Source organism: Marmota monax, unplaced genomic scaffold (assembly GCF_021218885.2).
Source record: "Marmota monax isolate L192 unplaced genomic scaffold, Marmota_monax_Labrador192_F-V1.1 WCK01_AAM20220418_F8-fsc00065, whole genome shotgun sequence".
NCBI classification, from domain to species: domain Eukaryota; kingdom Metazoa; phylum Chordata; class Mammalia; order Rodentia; family Sciuridae; genus Marmota; species Marmota monax.
Window position 1 is genome coordinate 10,509,130 of NW_026694038.1, and position 18,653 is coordinate 10,527,782.

At 37.2% G+C, this 18,653-nt stretch overlaps 1 long non-coding RNA gene across 2 annotated transcripts in view; it reads left to right on the forward strand.

Moving 5' to 3' along the window:
- Positions 1–1,633: 1,633 nt before the first annotated feature.
- LOC124106546 (uncharacterized) overlaps positions 1,634–18,653 on the forward strand; it is a 116,850-nt gene continuing 99,830 nt past the window's right edge. For both annotated transcript variants that reach the window (XR_006856091.2, XR_009228613.1), the window contains exon 1: positions 1,634–1,786. This is a non-coding gene — a long non-coding RNA (uncharacterized LOC124106546). The remainder of the gene's footprint in view (positions 1,787–18,653) is intronic.

Below are 18,653 nucleotides of genomic sequence, written 5' to 3' on the forward strand. Positions count from 1 at the left end.
TGGAACTTAACTTTTGAGTGAAAAACAAATTTTTTTTCCTCTGAGTTCATGTAAGACTAAGCCTTTGACTCACAGAGAATCTGCTCCATTCTCTAAGAACTGAAAGTCCACTGAATCCAAAGAAAAGCACTGAGATGAATAGTCTTCAAGCAATGCTTATATGTTTGTCTACCAGTTTTCATAGACTTGGGCTCAGATCCTTGGATGCAAGTGGACAGGAGTCGCTGTCCATCTCCAGTGTACTTATACCTGATAGGACATCAAATCAATTATATCCTCTGGGAGAGGAAGAACAAGAAGAACTTGATATTTTTATTTGATGAAGAGATGTAACATATAGAAGGTGTGACAACAAAGCACGTTTACCGACCGGTTTGAAAACAGTTTACATTGTGAAACTGATGAACTTAATTTAAACAGAATTTTGATTATAACTCAGACATCATCTTACCTGAGAAAACATCCCAGATAACATCAAACAGGCTCAAAGTCTCAGGCAAAAGTTATATCAGAACTTGCTAAAGCATCATTCTATGTGAAGAACATACACACTGCGATACATGTTACGGGGTATTTATAATAGATAAAATGAGAAATCTAGCAAAAGACTAAACCACAGAAATATAGTAGAGAACTGAATAGACTAAGGGATCCTAAGGAGATCAGTGTGAACAGGAAATAATTTTCTGGGCAAGAGAGAGATCAAAGAGAAAGTTGAGTGAGGAGAGTAATTATCGAAGTTTTATTATGTTCAACTTCAAGAGCCAAAACAAACAAACAAAAACCTAAAACCCAAGAAGTTTGATAAAGCACATGTAAAAATAACATTGATTTCATAAATCTGTTGTTACTTGTACATATGTTGGTATTTTCATAATAGCTACATATTTTTGTGGTCATGGCTGAACAGTAAGAGATGATGAAAGGGATGTCAGTCTCTTCTTCTGGTTCAAAATTCCTGACCCAAGTTTTACTCTATTAATGTTTCTATTTTTTTTTTAAGAAGTCAGTGTAAATATTTTGGAAGATGACACCATATGTTAAAGTCACAAAGTTACAAAATGTTTATGTATACTCCCATAGAATGTGAACCAGATACTGAAGAATATTATAAAAGAATGGTAAAATGGATAAGGACAAAGCTGACCGAAATTTACTGCTGTGACAATGGCAATTGAATTAGCCAACTAAATTATAGTCATTTTATAAAAACCCTGTTAGATTAAAAATTCAAAACAATATAAAGGCCCTAGCTCTCCAGCTTTGTTAGAGTCATTTTGTCCCCTCTAAAACTTCAGTCTCTTCCTGGGCAAAATGAGAGTGTTGGATTAGAGGTTCTTGACTTTTGGGGGGAAGAGATTAAACTTCTTTCATAGAAAGTTTCCCTGAGAAAATGCACAGGTACAAAACATTTTCCAAACGACAGAAGAGGCTCAAGATAAGGAAGCCATATAGTCTCTTCAGATTTAAAACCCCTGGACCCATCACTCCCTCTCTTATTCTAAAGAATTTCTATGATCCAGTGTATAAATTTCATATTCTCATAGTTTTGGAAGGGATCACCCTGAGTTCACAGCCAATACTTTGACTCAGAGCTAGGTTCAGGAAGTGTTTCCTGTGTGACTGTGTAACACTCTGTGCTCGGAGGGGCCTCACACTTCGTGTAATGCTCTGCTGTCATCATGTTGACATTCTAAGTCATTTCTGGACAAAGGACTCATAAATGATGTGGCTTGTTCTGCTCTGGCCACCGTCTTCATCTCAACCTTCTTCGTTCATGTTCCTGGTAAGTGGCACCCAGTCCCTTCTAAGTGTAGACTCAGAGGGCAAAGAGGAACTTGACACTTTTCAAAGCAGCCCATGTCAACCGTCAACCGTAGGCAGACCAAACGCTTAGGAAATCTTTCTTATGCTGTGCTGGAAACTATCTCTTTATAGCTACTCCTATTGATCATAGCTTTCTGAGTGTTTTGTGATAAGTTTCTTTCTCCATAAGAATGCTTTGGGTATTTGAAGATAGCCATCATCCCATCCCCCCCCACAAAAAAGCAGTTAATAAATCAATAAATTTATTGATGTTTGATTGATCCATGGAAAGTGAAAGGCTGTAGTAAGCTCACATGAGTTGAAAGATCATCTGAAAAGACAAATACAAAAAGCAAATAAAATTAGGACTAATCCCCTAGATGAAACATCAGGGGAAAGTTAAGAACAACAAGCTTTGTCCTTCTGAAATAGAAACAAGCCTGAGTTTTCTTTGCATCATAAAAAAAATACCCAAAGTATGAATAATGCTTATGAAAGTTACTCTCTTTTTGAAATTAGTGGTTCTGAGGAACAGACCTGTTTTTTTTTGTTTTTGTTTTTGGTAAGGAAATTGCTGAGTTTTGGGTTATTTCCCAGGCTTTTGATTTCAAATAAGTATGTAAAACAAGAAAATAGCACATATAAATAGGCTTTAGAATTGCCATGCCAAAATAAATGTTGATTACACATCCTGACAGAATGTGACCTTCTAGGGGAAGGCCTTACATTTTATTTATCTGTATATTCTGGTATAGAGTGTATAGCATACAAAAAGCTGTCGATAAGTGTTTGCTTCTATAGTGTATGTTTCTGTGTCTGGAGAGAGGGTGGCCTTCCAAAAGCATGGGTGTGCAAATGTGGTTCTCTGTGTTCAGATGGAGGTGGAGGGATCAATCCTGACTGCCACATACCTACTAGCTTGCTTCACTGGGCTTTAGTGCTGACAAAGTGGGAGGCTTTTCAGTTTGGGGGCCTGGGAGGATGTCATTGTGACCGGACTAACGGTTATTTTTTTCCTTTCTACATAGTCCTCATTACAAGGGCAAAGGCAAATCCTACTGTGAATATGCCCAGTGTTTGACAGTGTTTCTGGGAATATAAATTTGAACTAGTGTTTTAAATTGCACTATACCTTACATCCAGATGGTGAATTTTTTGTAATAACCCCCTTTCTACATAAAATTTATATACAGAAGATCTGGTCAGTAATTTGTTTCCCATTCACTCTTATTTCCAGATATGTATTAATGATTCATTTTTATGCTAAACAGGTGTACAGTGAAAAGTCTCTCTCACCCATTGTGCCCTTGACATCCAGTTTCCCCACAGGCAACCAGCATTATCAGTTTCTTGTATACCCATTATTAATCTTTTGTGTAGGTCCAAAGAATTAAATCTCAATTCATCTCTATTTCACTGAGAATGTGACTGTTACTAAGGTCATTTAGTTGGGGGGCTGGGTGGATGGAAGGAGGGTAGGGACTTAGCCTGTCTTCCCTCGTGGTTTTCTGTTTTGAGTTCCCATCTTGCAGAATTATCCCTGGGCAGGCAGTGATTCATTCCCATACATTTTCTGTCTTCTGTCCCCAGAGAGCATAGTTAGCAATGTATCAAAGTCTTTTCATGAAACCACAATAAAGCGAATATTATTCTACTGGGGCAGGACCCCTGAAAGCTATTTTCTATCCTTCTCTGCTATTATTTATCTTCAAAGTTACTCTGGCCAACAATTTCTCTGACTTGTTACCAAACCAAGAAATGAATCTCTAAAGCTCAATCCCTCATTCTAGTTAGTGGGATCTGTGTCCTTACTATTTCTCTCTTCTTTGTGATCTGAAGGAATGTTAGCTTTTAAAAAATCCACTAGCAAAAATAATTCAGGACTCTTAAAACTTTCTTTTATTTTTTTATTTATTTTTATTTTTTGGTACCAGGGATTGAACTCAAGGGCACTTAACTACTGAGCCATGTCTCCATTCCTTTTTTTTTTTTTTTGTATTTCATTTAGAGACAGAGTCCCGCTGAGTTGCTGAGGCTGGCTTTGAACTCTCAGATCCTCCTGCCTCAGCCTCCTGAGCTGCTGGAATTACAGGCGTGCACCACTGTGCTCGGCTTTTAAAACCTTTACGAAGAGGATTTTCTATACTATATTTATCTTTATTCCATGTCCTCAAGATTGGAGGAAAGTCCTTGAGTGATTTTAAGGGAAGGTTTTCGAATGGATTTCATTTTTTTGTGTGTGTCTAGAATTAATTCATTTCCTTCTTCTCCTATAACTATCCTTTCTTCCGATGCTATCCATGTGGTTAATGTGGGAGGTGATATGTTAGTTCAAATGTAGTTTAGACTTTGGCACCACAATTTATTAGTCCAGGAATGGACACCAGATCCCATCTGGGTCAACAGAGTTCCTTCCTAAGAAATTTGGACTTCTATCTGAAATGGAAGTCAGTCTTTCTCCAGATGGATGAATCTACCAGTAATGTAAAATTCACAAGCTTTGGCTAGGTTTGCTGTTACCAGGGAGGAAGAAATGAGAATGGATGGTCTGAGAAAGGAAGAAGAGAGTCAGAGATGAGATGGAGAGCTGTTAATCATATTCCAGTTGCTGGCTGTAGCTGCAGTTGCTTACCTTCCAGAGACACCTCAATCTTCCTTTAGCAGTCAGTTGCTTCAGGCTGATTTTCTGTTTATTGCAAAACAGTCTCTAACAATGCTGAGGGACATGGCAGCAAGAACCCTGAGATCTACACAGTAAGACTTTGAGATCCACTACTATTCCCTAAGGTGTTTATCCCCTCTGCCAGTTATAAGTTTGTACTCTTAAAAGACTAACCTCAGAACATGTTTCTAACTAAAATATTTCTCTGCAGAATGTTTTTTTCATAAATGTTGAATTATAATAGACTATCAACAATACTTGAGGAAAGGAAAATATTTGAGATTTTCAGTCTATGTTTGCTTTCTATAGGTATGTCCCCTTCTCCTATACAAGCAGATCCTCAATAATATGCAGAGAAAATCTCTGGAGTCTTCTGACTTCTTTGAGTGCAAACACCTAACGTCAGAAAAGAGATTATGCTCGGTGATTCTGACGGAAATCCTGCCCTGCCCCTGCCTAAACCAGGGGTCCAGGAGCATAGGAAACTTTATTTAATAAAGTTTAGCAGGCAGCAAGACTCTGGAAAAAATGTTGTGTTTGGGTGGATAGGCTATTATGTTTTGATGAGATTTTCATGCTCCAGAGAAGGAATAAAGTTGTAGGAAAATGCTCATGTCCCACTTGTGTCAGAGAGGAAGGATAGAGGAAGGATGGGCTTTATGAGGTCTTGAGGAAAATCAAATCTCAGCTCTGACTTGTGGGGGCCACACTCAGTATGTCTCAGTGGACACACATGGAGAATGAGAACTGGAGGACAAGATACCATTACCTCCATCGTCCAACCCAATGCCTTAGCTTCACTCGGGACTCCTGGAACTTAAGACAAACCTTGGGAAATGCAGAACTCAAATTGACTGAGTATAAATTTCCACTATCCTAGTAAAATGTAAATCAGAAAGAAGTCAAGTGGAATGAAAGAAAGATGAAGCGATATTTTATGCTTACTTGAGCTTCTGGACTGAGATTCTTACATAGATACTTGTTGTTACACTGCTTTATTTTACATTTAGGCTAAACAACATATCCTCAAGCACAACTATATTCAGTTATGATATTTATAAGATATGTAATGATATCTAAGAAACACAGGTTTATTTTTATTGATTGATTTTTTATTTTAAAATTTGTTCTAAGTAGTTATACTTGACAGTAGAATGCATTTTGACACATTGTACACAAATGAAGCACAAATTCTCCTTCCTCTGGCTGACCGTGGTGCAGAGTCACACTGGCAGTGTAATCATATGTGTATTCAGGGTAATAATGTCCATCTCATTCCACTGTCATTCCCATCCCCACACCCCTTCTTACCCCTCATTCCCCTATGCACAATCCAAAGTTCCTTCATTCTTCTCTACCCCCTCCCCATTATGGATCAGCATCTGCATATCAGAGAAAACATTTTGCCTTTGGTTTTTTTGGATTTGGCTTATTTTGCTTAGCATGATATTCTCCAGCTCCATCCATTTACCTGCAAATACCATAATTTCATTCTTTTTTAAGGTTGAGTAATATTCCATTGTGTATATGTACCACATTTTCTTTATCCATTCATCTTGTTGAAGGGCGTCTACATTGGTTCCATGGTTTAGCTATTGTGAATTGAGCTGCTATAAACATTAATGTGGCTGCATCACTGTAGTATTCTGATTTTAAGTCTTTTGGGTTGGGTGTACCCAGAAATGCTGTTTTGTTCATGGGAACTAGTAACTATTGAGCATGTCTATCATGCCAAGCATTGTGCTAAGAATGTATATTCATTATTCTAGTCAACATTCATAGCAACCCCAGAAAGGATAGAAACTCTTTGTGTCAATATTTTGTGGATGAGAAAAGTGAATTTTGAGAGGATAAAATTTGCCAATAACAGGCATTATAAAGGATTCCATTCTATTTGTGGTGATTGCTTCTTTGAAGGGACTGTTTAGATGGGATATCTATGCCAGAATAAGAGTTCTCTTGGGATTCCAAAATAACTACCCAGTATATAAAACCAAGATCACCATTAAGTAGCTTTTATAAATTGTTCATTGATGTGGAAAGGCATTCACTGAGTGCCAATTTGAATCAGAAAATGTGTCAGGATCTTGGGTTAACAATGGCATCCTCTCCTCAAACAAATCTGACCACGGTGGAAGTTGTTAAGAAGTTTGTTGTCAAGAGAAAATTTGGATTAACTTTACATACCCACACCCACTAGCCAGTAAGTCAGAACACCCTTGAAAGGGCTGAGGATTGAAAGGACCCTCAAATCAGTTCAGCAAGCCATTGCCCCAGATGGCCAGGACACCTCAGTCCTACTTCTCTTGATGCCATAATCATGGCCCTGACTGAGAAAATGGTAGAATGAGACTAATTATCTTGTTTCTTAATATAGAACTCTTTCCATTGCCCATTTCCTCCAGAAAATAATTGTTTCTTTTATGAAAAATTCTAAAGAGGATTTGGACTCCATGAGATAACAAAAAATCAGAGAATGGAGAATTATACTACTCTGTATGGCTACTTGGTTTAATCTCAACACAATACCAGTGTATTTGGTTTTTCTAGACAACTAGTAAAATAAATATGCATTTGCATGTGTGTGCATATAAACATATGTGTGTATATAAATCAATGTGTATCATGTATCATATATCTACATATTTATGTCATGTAGAATACATATAAAGAATATATATAAATATATATACAAAGAATGAGATTAATTTAAAAAAATTTTTTAGTTGTAGATGGACACAATACCTTTATTTATTTATTTAATGTGGTGCTGAGGATCAAACCCAGTGCCTCACATATGCCAGATGAGTATACCACTGAGACACAACCCCAGCCTGAGACAGATTGATTTTAATGAATTGGCCTCTATGATTGTAGCAGCTAGCAAGTCTAAAATCCATAGGGCAAGTCAGTGGACTAGAAATTCAGGTAAGAGCTGATGTTGCAACTTTGAGTCCAAAATCCATAGGGCAGTGTTCCTATATTACAGTCTTGAGGTTGAGCCCCCCACACACACCTTTTTTGGGGGGAGGGGAACCTCAGACTTCACTCTTGAGACCTTCAATTGATTGGATGAGGCCCATCACATAATGGAAGTTGATTTGCTTTACTCGAAGTCTGTTAGTTTAAATGTTAATCTCATTTTAAAAATAGCTTCGTGTGGTAACATGTAGACTGGTGTTTGACCAGGTCAACTATTATCCCTGACCTAGGAAGCTGGAAAGGCTCCTTCAGTCCAGGGTCTCCACCAAAGAGAGATTGCATGGAGTTTTATTACATATTACACCATAAAAGTTTCCATGGCATTAATTTATTTTTGTTTAAACCATGTCAAATACATTTATTTATTATAGAAAGTCTTCATTATGTACAGTGTGCTGGATATCCTCCAAGTGGGAACTACAGCTTGCAGCAATCTCTGGTTTACATAATCTAATGACCTTTTTTTTTTTTTTTTGTAAGAATCATCTTTCTGAACCAGTGTTTCTGGATGGAAACTTACTGATCAAAATAAATCTCTTGCAGATGAGGAAACTGAGTCAAAGAGAGGTGGGGAGCCTGGTCACAGAGAGCTGGTGACAGTTACTGTCTTCAGGGTTCCACGTGAAAAATATAAAAAACTGAAGGTAGATGTAAAGATTGGGGCCTTTCAAGTCAAGGTGTTTGACCTGGGGCAGACAACTGTGATTGAATCTGTGTCTTTCAATAGCTGGAGGTAGTCCTGATTAAGTAAGTACACTATAGAAGGGTACAGGGTGGGGTGGCAGTGCCATAGGCTTTGTTTTGACGATGTTTGTATGTGTAAATCATCAGCTGACAGAACCATCTCCTTTATCCCTGGGTCCAATTTCTGCTAGCCCAGCTGCTAGCAGGGGGTGGTGGGAGGAGTGATTGAGTGGTCCAGTCTTGGGGTTTGAGGCAATTAGCTCCATACCCCATACTTGAGGATGAGGATGATAGGATTTCCTGGCTAGTTGAAAAAATCATCTGCAGAAAGGTTATGAATTGATGATGGCCTGTCAGTCAAAGAGAAAGCTATCAGTGTTAAAGTCAATACAGGAATCTCTCTGAAACGCCTTTCCAGAAGAGTCAATAGCTTTCTCATATGGATCCTTTTTCCTTCACTATTGGCTCAGGCAGAGGATTCAGAAGTTATGATTTCAAGTTTGTTTTATTCTCCCGTAAGAATAGACATTCCCCAGATGTGTATATTTCTTAGATGAATTGTAAATCTTTACATTAAATCTTCCTGAGAACTCTTTGACGATCCTTGACATATTACATTATATAACCTTGTTCTTATTTTTTCTATAATAAAAACATCAAACATAGGTTCTAATATCTAATTTATTGCACCATTTGACTCAATGCTCTCAAGCAACTATGCATAGGACTGCAACATAAATAAACCATAATATTATCCCATGGGGTCAGACCAATGATGTAAATAGACTAGTATTTTAACTGAAAGGGGATTGAGGTAGTTCTTCAGAAACTAGGCTTGAAAAATAAGGAGGAAATAACCTATACACCCCCCCTTTTTCTTTGTAATTGTTATGAACCCATGATTTGTCCCCAAATCATCTTAACTTTCCTTAGGCTTTCCTCTTAGTATTATGGTGATCTACGTGGTTAAATCCAATAAATCAGTACTGAAGAGAGTTCTCACCTCTGCACCCTATATGAAGCAATTATATTTCTGAGAAGCACAGTATAGAAGATGCTCTAGATGTAGGCATTGCCTTTAAACCTGGTGTCTTATGTTGGGTTTCCAAGGAGCAGAGCCTGCAGTGGGGATTCTTGCAACTGTCATTTATTGTGGGAATGATTTTAGATGAATTCCAGAAGGGAGTGAAGGAAGTAGGATACCAAGAGAAACGACTAAACAAGGTCTGATTGTAGTGGAAATCAGCCTTAATCTGATCTAATTTGGAGCTACAGAGCAATAAGGTACCATGGACTTGTCAAATATTGCAGCGAGGGGAGCTGTTTATATCTCTGTATTAATTAGTGTTTATAGGTTGCCCTAGAGGATGTGGAACCTCCTAGCCGGTTCTGCGTGAGGGAGCTCCCATAGCAATTATCTGGAGAAGAATGCAACAGCTGGAGGATTATGCTTTGGTCTAGTAAAGGAAATCTGGGCAGGTCACCAAGAACATCTGTTGTACCAAGGCAGATTTATCACCCTGAATCCCTGCTTCCCTTCTTCTTCTTCTTCTTTGTGTGTGTGTGTGTGTGTGTGTGTGTGTGTGTCAGGGGGGTGGAGATGGGGGGATCAGGCACTAGGGATTAAACCTAGGAGTGATTTACCATTGAGCTTCATCCCATCTCTCTTTATTTTACTTTGAGACAGGGTGTCACTAAATTGTAGACGCTGGCCTTTAAGTTGCAATCCTCCTGTCTCAGCCTCCTGAGTAGCTGGTATTACAGGTGTGTGCCAACATGCCAGCCCCTTTTTATTCTTTTGACCTTAGCTTAGCTTCCTTGAAAGAACCATAAATATATTGCACTTCTTTGAGTCCAGAAGAGAAAGCCAGCTCTTGGCATTCAGCTCTCCAATACCCTGATCCATGTATCTGAAACCTGAATTCCCCATGTTTAAACTCAAAACTTCCTCTCATATCCTCAAATCACAAACCCCCTTCATTTTCTCTTAGTTCATTAACTTTTTAAAAAAATTCTTAATTTATTTTACATTTTATTATGTAAAATAATAAAATGAGATCTATCCTCAACAGATTTTTAAGTGTCATACAGCAAATCTTAAGAGCTTATTCATCTTGCTTGACTGAAACTTCATGCCCATTGATTAGTGACTCCAAATTGGACCCTCTCCCTGGCTCTGTAATCACCAGTTCATTAACTTTTTATTGATAGGAGTTTTTACTCACCACCTAACTTTGCTCTGGTACAGCAGTGTATTATTTACTCATTATTATATAAGAAATTGTCTCAAAACTTAGTAGCTTAAAACAACAATAAATTTTCATTTTCTTAATGTTACTGTGGACCTAGCTGGGTTGGGGATTTGCTCTTTATCACCCTCCCTCCCACCTTTGGATGAGTTTTATTCAGATGTTGGCTAACATCATTTGAAAGCTTGATTGGCAATGGAGTATTGCTTCAAAGGTGGCCTGGTCACATGACTGGCAAGTTGTTGCTGGCTGTTGGTATAAGACCTTCAATTTTCACCAAATAATCCTTTCTACAGCACTGCTTGAGTGTCCTTCCAGCTAACTTCTCTTGATGGAGCCAAGAGAACAAGGCAAAAGCCATAATGACTTTTATAAGCTATTTGTAGATGTTAAAGACTGTCATCTTCGTCAGCGGGGGCACAGTCCAGCTCTGATTCAGTGTAGAGGTCAAGTAGCAGCAGGTGAGGGTCACCAAGGCATATCATGGAGGGTGACTACCACAGGACACTATATTTCTATATATACCTTCAATATTTTTCTGTCTTTTCATACAAACAATAATAAATGCTGAAGAGGATGTGGGAAAAGAGAGAACACTTTTACACTGTTGGTGGGACTGTAAATTTGTATAACCACTATGGAAATCAGTATATGGAGTTCCTCGTAAGACTAGGCGTGGAACCACCATTTGACCCCGATATAGCATTCCTGGTGTTTATCCTAAAGAATTAAAGTCATCATACTATAGTGATGCATACATACCCATGTTTATAGCAGCACAATTTGCAATAGTCGACCAAGGAACTAGCCTAGGTATCCATCAATGGATGAATGGATTAAGAAAATGTGATATAAATACACAATGGAGTTTTATTCAACCATAAAAAATGAAATTATGTTATTTGTAGGGAAATGGATGGAACTTGAGTCCATTATGTTAAGTGAAATAAACCAGTCAGAAGGTCAGGGGTCATATATGGAAGCTAGAGAGGAACAAAGAAAGGTGGAGGAATCTCATGAAAATTGGAGGGAGATGACTAGAGTAGAGGAAAGGGACCCGAGGGCTGGAGAATGGAAGGGAAAGGGGAATTACTGTGAAATTATATTGAATAAATTATATTGTTTATTGTGTGCATGTACAAATTTGTAACAACAAATCCCACCATTATGTGCAACTATAATGTACCAATAAAAATATAGAAAAAGATTTCTGCCTTCTTACTCTGTTTGGCAAAACTACGGTGGCCCTTTACCTTTCTACTCAGAAGTTCTTCATTGTGTATTCTTGATATTTCTCCAGACTCGAATTGAGTCACATAGGATGTGAAATGAAAAGGTTTTTATTTTTTACATCAATGTCAGCAGTTTCCAGAGCTGGTGGCCAGCGCACCTCATTCTAACATATCCAGAGCTGGTGGCCAGCCCATGGTCTCTTCACTCCAATCTTCATGTTTCTACAATGTTCTATTATCCCTACTTCCAACCTTCATCTCTCCATGGGGAGTCCTTACTTATAAAACAGGTCTTCCCTCTTGTAGCCACCTTCTGTTCTTGCCCTGGATTATCTTCTATCCATGTTGGTACTTAGTCACAAAGATAGCAAAATGGAATCTCCTTCCCCCACAGTGGCAACACTGAGGCATGGTTGTGTTTGAATCAAGTGGAATTGTAAAATTTGGCAGAGTGGCAGGGAAAAGCTAAAACCAGGCACCAGAGGGCCCTAACATTTGAAGAAACCAAGGCTTTTGACTAAAAGTTACCTTATGCAATGTCATGGGAGACTCATTTTTGCTTTTACATGATGCTTAGGTTTATTTCATGGTTTCTTTTCTTTTCTTTTTTTTTTTTACTATAAGGACATAAGAACCACACAAATGTGATATAAAATTCTCTGCTTTGAGGTTTGAGACATTTATGAGAATTTGGCTAGGCATGACCACTCTGCAGTCTTTGGGTCCCCTTCTCTTCTATTTCTCTGATGCTTTTCATTTGTTCTGAGACAGATGAAAACTCTTCCCACTGGCATAGGCAAAACTCTTAATGCTATCAAATATCTTTTAAGCATGTGTTGCTTCCTGGAGGAAACAGAAGAAACAGTATATCGTTGTCCCTTGGTATCCATGGGGGATTAGCTCTAGGACCTACCCTCTCCCCAAATCTGTAAATGCTCAAGGTCCTTATAAAAATGGCATAATATTTGCATTTAAAATATGCATATCCTCCTGTGTACTTTAAATCATCTCTAGATTATTTATAATATCTGATAAAATGTAAATGCTATATAAATTCTTGTTATGCTATATTATTTAGGAAATAATGACAAATTATGTAAATGTCCATTATAGACAAAATTTGTTCCCAAATATTTTTGATCCTCACTTGGTTGAGTTCATGGATGTAGAACCCACAGATATGCAGGGTTGACTATAAATGGTTCAAAGCAAATCCTACTAGAAGCAACTCACATTCTTCCTTATGGGTGGCTTACAAAGGAGCCCATAGAGGAAGGGCTTCAAATTAATCATCTCTCATACTTTATATGAGGTTATGTCATCTCACTGCTCAGAAGCCTCTACAGCTCTTGTTACCCAATCACATAAAACTCAACTGCCTTGTTCTAGCATTTTAGGCCTTCAATCAGGCTCCAAAACACCTTATTAAAATAAATCCCATCTCCTTTCTTCCTACTTGTCACCTATACTTGGGTCAAATTGGATGACTCATTGTGGTCCTAACCTACTCCATAGCTTTCTATCTACGTGCACAAGAAGACTCTGTTCTCTCCATCTAACTGTTCTCCCATTATATGTGATAATGGATATGCTTCCCTCATCTGAGATCTGTCACAGTATACCTCATTCATGACATTCTCCTGACTCCCTCCACCTGGAGATGATCTCTCTCTTCCATGGGCTTGAAGAGCACTTTTATGGCAATTTATTGATGGGTTTGCCATAATCTCCCAGGTATTAGAATTCTGGGTATTAGAACAGCTGATGTAAAAGTCACCATGCTAAAATTATATATGTATGTTTTATATAATATAAAAATTTGTATAATATGTATAAAACACACATATATACATTTTATAAAATATATGGGTCTGCACCTGATGTTTTCTTTTTTGGAAGAATTTAAAAAATTGAAATTGGAAAGAATTGGTGGCACATTTAGTAGAGACTTTTTCAGTGGTTCATTTGATCTGCTTATGAAAGACCATGAGATTTGATTATGTTAATCTTACTTCCAATGATTAACGCTCGCATTCCTCTTCAGTCACCAATTCCATTGTCACAAGGATAAATCTTGGAACAAATCTTTCAACTCAACAACTCTTTGTTCCCGTACACTTACTCTATGGCTTCATTTTGATCTCTGTCTTATGGATAACCCCACTTTCTGTTTTAATTATTGTAATTATTAACACATGTTAATTGTACAAATTAATGGGATTCACTGAGATATTTCCATGTACGCATGTATCATACATTGATCATGCCCATTCACTCTTCTGTATCTATATCCTGCTCCCCTTTCTTTCCCTTCTCTCTGACCTTCTTCCTAGTCCCTACCCTCTTCTGTTTTCAGGTCTACTTTTTTTCTTAGCTTCCACATGTGATATTTGTCTTTCTATGTCTATCTTATTTCACTTAACATGATGTCCTCTAGTTCCATCCATTTACCTGCAAATGACAGGACTTCATTCTTATTTAAGGCTGAATAATAACCATTATATATATAATAAACATATACCACATTTTCTTTATCTATTCATCTATTGATAACATCTAAGCTGATTCCACATTATAGCTTTTGTGAATAGTGCTATAATAAGAATGGGTATGCAGCAGGTATATCTTTTGTATGCTGACTTCATTTCTTTTGAGTGTATACCCAGGAATGGTACAGTTGGATCATATGGCAATGCTAGTTTTACTTTTTTATTAATAATATTTTATTAATCACATGAAGGTAATATTCTGAATATATTGGGTTGTTACTAAAATCAATTTCAACTGTTTCTTTTAATTTTTAATGTAAATACTAAAAAAGTTTAACTTACCCTTTTCTTTTTTTGTTCTTCTTAGTTATACTTGAAAGTAGAGTATAATTTGACTTATTTTTACAAACACGGAGTGCATCTTATTCTAATTAATATCCCAGTCTTGTGGTTGTATGTGATGTAGAGATTCACTGTAGTATATTTATATATATGTTCCTAGGAAAGTTATATCAGAATCATTCCACTTTTTCCTATTTCTTTTCCCCTCCCTTCCCTTCATTCCCCTTTGTTTAATTTATTAAACTTGTATTGTCCCCCTGTCCCACCCGCTGTTAGCATCCACATATCAGAGAGAACATTCAACCACTGTTTTGTGGGGGTTGGCTTATTTTTGTTAGCATAGCCTCTAGATCCACCCATTTTTCAGTAAATGTCATAAAGTCATTCTTTCCTACTCCTGAGTATATTTCCATTGTGTATATATACCACATTTTCTTTATTCATTCATCTCTTTTGGGCACCTAGGTTGGTTCCATAGCTTAGTTTTTGAGAATAAATGTTGAGAGCCACAGCCGAAGGGGCCCCAGCAAACTTCCAGCTGCCAGCTGATGATTGGCTCACAGCAGCCCCAGCAACTTCTAGCTGCCAACTGATTGGCTCCTCTGCGGTGATGCTCATTGGGCTGTTTCCCCGCCCTTTCAGACCATGGAGATGCTCATTGGGGGACTTTTTTTGGCTCAGCCCATGCAACCCAGCCAATCGGCCTCAAGAGCAGGAGAAGTGGGGGAGGTTGAGAGGCTGTGGGAAGCGGGTGGTGGCAGTTGGGCTCTGAAGGTTTTCCTGAGGAGCTGTTTTGTTTGGCATGTGTGGTTCTAAAAACAAAGTTCGTTTCTTTTGACAAGTGGCTCCTGAATTGTGCCCAGCCAGACTGCGGCAAATAAAGCTGCTATAAACATTGATGTGGCTGCATTGTTGTAGTATGCTGTTTCTTATGTCCTTTGGGAATATACCAGGAATGAGATAACTGGGTCAAATTATGGTTCTATTCCAAGTTTTCTGAGGAATCTCCATACTGTTTTCCAGAGTGGTTGCACCAGTTTACACTCCCACAGCAATGCTTGAGTGTACCCTTTTCCCCACATACTCTACAACATTTATTTACTCTTGTATTCCTGATTGTTGCCATTATGACAGGAGTGAGATGGAATCTGAGTGTAGTTTTAATTTGAATTTCTCTAATTGCTAGAGATGTTGAACAATTTTTCATATATTTGTTGACAATTTGTATTTCTTATTCTGTGAAGTTCCTGCTCACTTACTTTGTGCCAATTTACTAATTGGTTTATTTGTTTTGTGGTGGTAAGATTTTTGAGTTCTTTATATATCCTGGAGATTAGTCCTCTATCTGAGGTGCAGATGGCTCTCTCTTCATACTCTTGATTGTTTCCCTTGCTGTGAAGAAGATTTTTAGTTTGATACTATCCCATTTTTTGATTCTTGATTTTACTTCTTGTGCTTTAGGAGTCTCGTTGAGAAAGTTAGTTCCTAAGCTGAAATGATGGAGTGTTTGGCCTTTATCTTCTTCTAGTAGATATAGGTTTTCTGATATAATAACTAGATCATTGATCCACTTTGAGTTGATTTTTGTGTTGGGTGAGAGATAGGGGTTAAATTTCATTCTGCTATTTATACACAATGGAATATTATTCAGCACTAAAAAATAACAAAATCATGGCATTTGCAGGGAAATGGATGGCATTAGAGCAGATTATGCTAAGTGAAGTTAGCCAATCCCTAAAAAACAAATGCTGAATGTCTTCTTTGATATAAGGGGGGTGACTCAAAACAGAGTAGGAAGTAAGAGCATGAGAAGAAGATTACCACTAAACAGGGACGAGAGGTGAGAGGGAATGGGGGGGAGAAGGGGAATTGCACAGAAGATGGAAGGAGATCCTCATTGTTATACAAAATTACATATAAAATGGTGTGAGGGGGAAGAAAAAAAAAGAGAGAGAAATGGGTCACAGTACATTGGGTAGAGAGAGGTGATGGGAGGGGAGGGGAGGGGAGCGGGGATAGGAAGGGTAACAGAATACAACAGACACTAGTATGGCTGTATGTATAAACGTGGCTGTATAACTAATGTGATCCTGCAATCTGTACACGTGGAAAAATAAGAATTCATACCTCATTTGAATCAAATATATGATATGTAAAGATTAAAAAGAAGATTTGTACTATCAATTCTATTGCTAAATAAGAAAATGAACTGTGTGAGAGAAACTTGCTCTTTAAAAATAATACCAAAATATAATAAGTCTGTAATAAAGTAAAAAAAAATTCATTCTACTACATATGGATTTTTTAGCACCAATTGTTGAAGAGGCTATCTTCTCTCCAATGTATGTTGTTGGTGCCTTTGGCCAGTATGAGATAACTGTATTTATGTGGGTTTGTCTCTGTGTCTTCTATTCTGTTCCATTTGTTTTCATGTCTGTTTGCTGTTCTTGTTACTATAGCTCTGTAGTATAATTTAAGGTCTGGTATTGTGATGCCTCCTGCTTTGCTTTTCTCACTAAGGATTGCTTTGGCTATTCTAGGCCTCTTATTTTTCCAAATGAATTTCATGGTTGCTTTTTCTACTTCTATGAAGAACATAATCGGACTTTTGGAATTGTATTAAATCTGTATATCACTTTTGGTAGTATAGCCATTTTGACAATATTTATTCTGCTTATTCAAGAACATGGGAGATATTTCCATCTTCTAAGGTCGTCTTCAATATCTTTGTTTACTGTTCTGTATCTTTCATTATAGAGGTCTTTCACCTCTTTTATTGGGTTGATTCCCAGTATTTTATTTATTTATTTATTTATTTTGAAGCTATTGTGAATCAGTTTTCCTAATTTATCTTTCAGCTGATTCATCATTGGTGTATAGGAACACAATTGATTTATGGGTGTTAATTTTATATCCTGCTATTTTGCTGAATTTGTTTATGATTTCTAATAGTTTTCTGGTGGAGTTTCTTTGGGTCTTCTAAATATAGGATCTTGTCATATGTAAATAGGGAGAGTTCAAGCTCTTCTTTTCCTATTCATATCCCTTTCTTTCTTTTGCCTAATTGCTCTGGCTAGAGTTTCAAGGACTATGTTGAATAGAAGTGGTGAAAGAGGGCATCCCATTCTTCTTGCAATTTTTAAAGGATGCTTTCAGTTTTTTTCCATTTAAAATGTTATTGGCCTTGAGTTTAGCATATATAGCTTTTACAATGTTGAGTTTCTAGTACCCCTAGTTTTTCTAGTGTTTTGAACATGAATGGATGCTGTATTTTGTCAAATGCTTTTTCTGCATCTATTGAGATAATCATGGGATTCTTGTCTTTAAGTCTATTGATGTGGTGAATTACATTTATTGGTCTCTGTATGTCGAACCAACCTTGTATCTGTGGAATGAAACCGACTTGAATATGGTGCACTGTCTTTTTAATATGTTTTTATATGCAGTTTGCCAGTATTTTTATTAAGAATTTTGCATCTGTGTTTATCAGAGAAATTAGCCTGAAGTTTTCTTTTCTTGATGTGTCTTTGTCTGGTTTTGGAATCAGGGTGAGACTAGCTCCATAAAATGAGTTTAGAAGGGTTCCCTCCTTTTCTATTTCATAGAATAATTTGAGGATTAGTGTTAGTTATTCTTTGAGGTCTGGTAGAACTCAGCTGAGAATCCATCCAGTCCTGGGCTTTTATTTGTTGTTAGGCTTTTGATGGCATCTTCAATTTCATTCTTGAAATCAATCCGTCCAATTGATCTGGTTCAATTTGGGTAGGTCATATTTCTCTAGAAATTTGTTGGGGTCTTCAAAATTTTCTATTTTATTGAAGTATAAGTTTCAAAAATAGTTTCTGATTATCCTCTTTCAGGGGTGTCCATAGTGGTATTTTCTTTGTCATCACAAATTTTAGTAATTTGAATTTTTTCCCTTTTTATCTTGGTTAGATGGCTAAGGGTTTATCAATTTTATTGTTTCCCTCAAAGAATCACCTTTTATTTCATTGATTTTGTTTGAATTTTTTTTTGTTTCAATTCATTGATTTCGGCTCTGATTTTAATTATTTCCTGTTTTCTGCTGCTTTTAGTGGTGAATTGTTCTTCTTTTTCCAGGGCCTTGAGATGTAAACTTTTCCACTTAGAACGCTTTCACAGTGTCCCAGAGATTTTTGATATGTTGTGTCACTATTCTCATTTACCTCTAAGCATTTTTTAAATT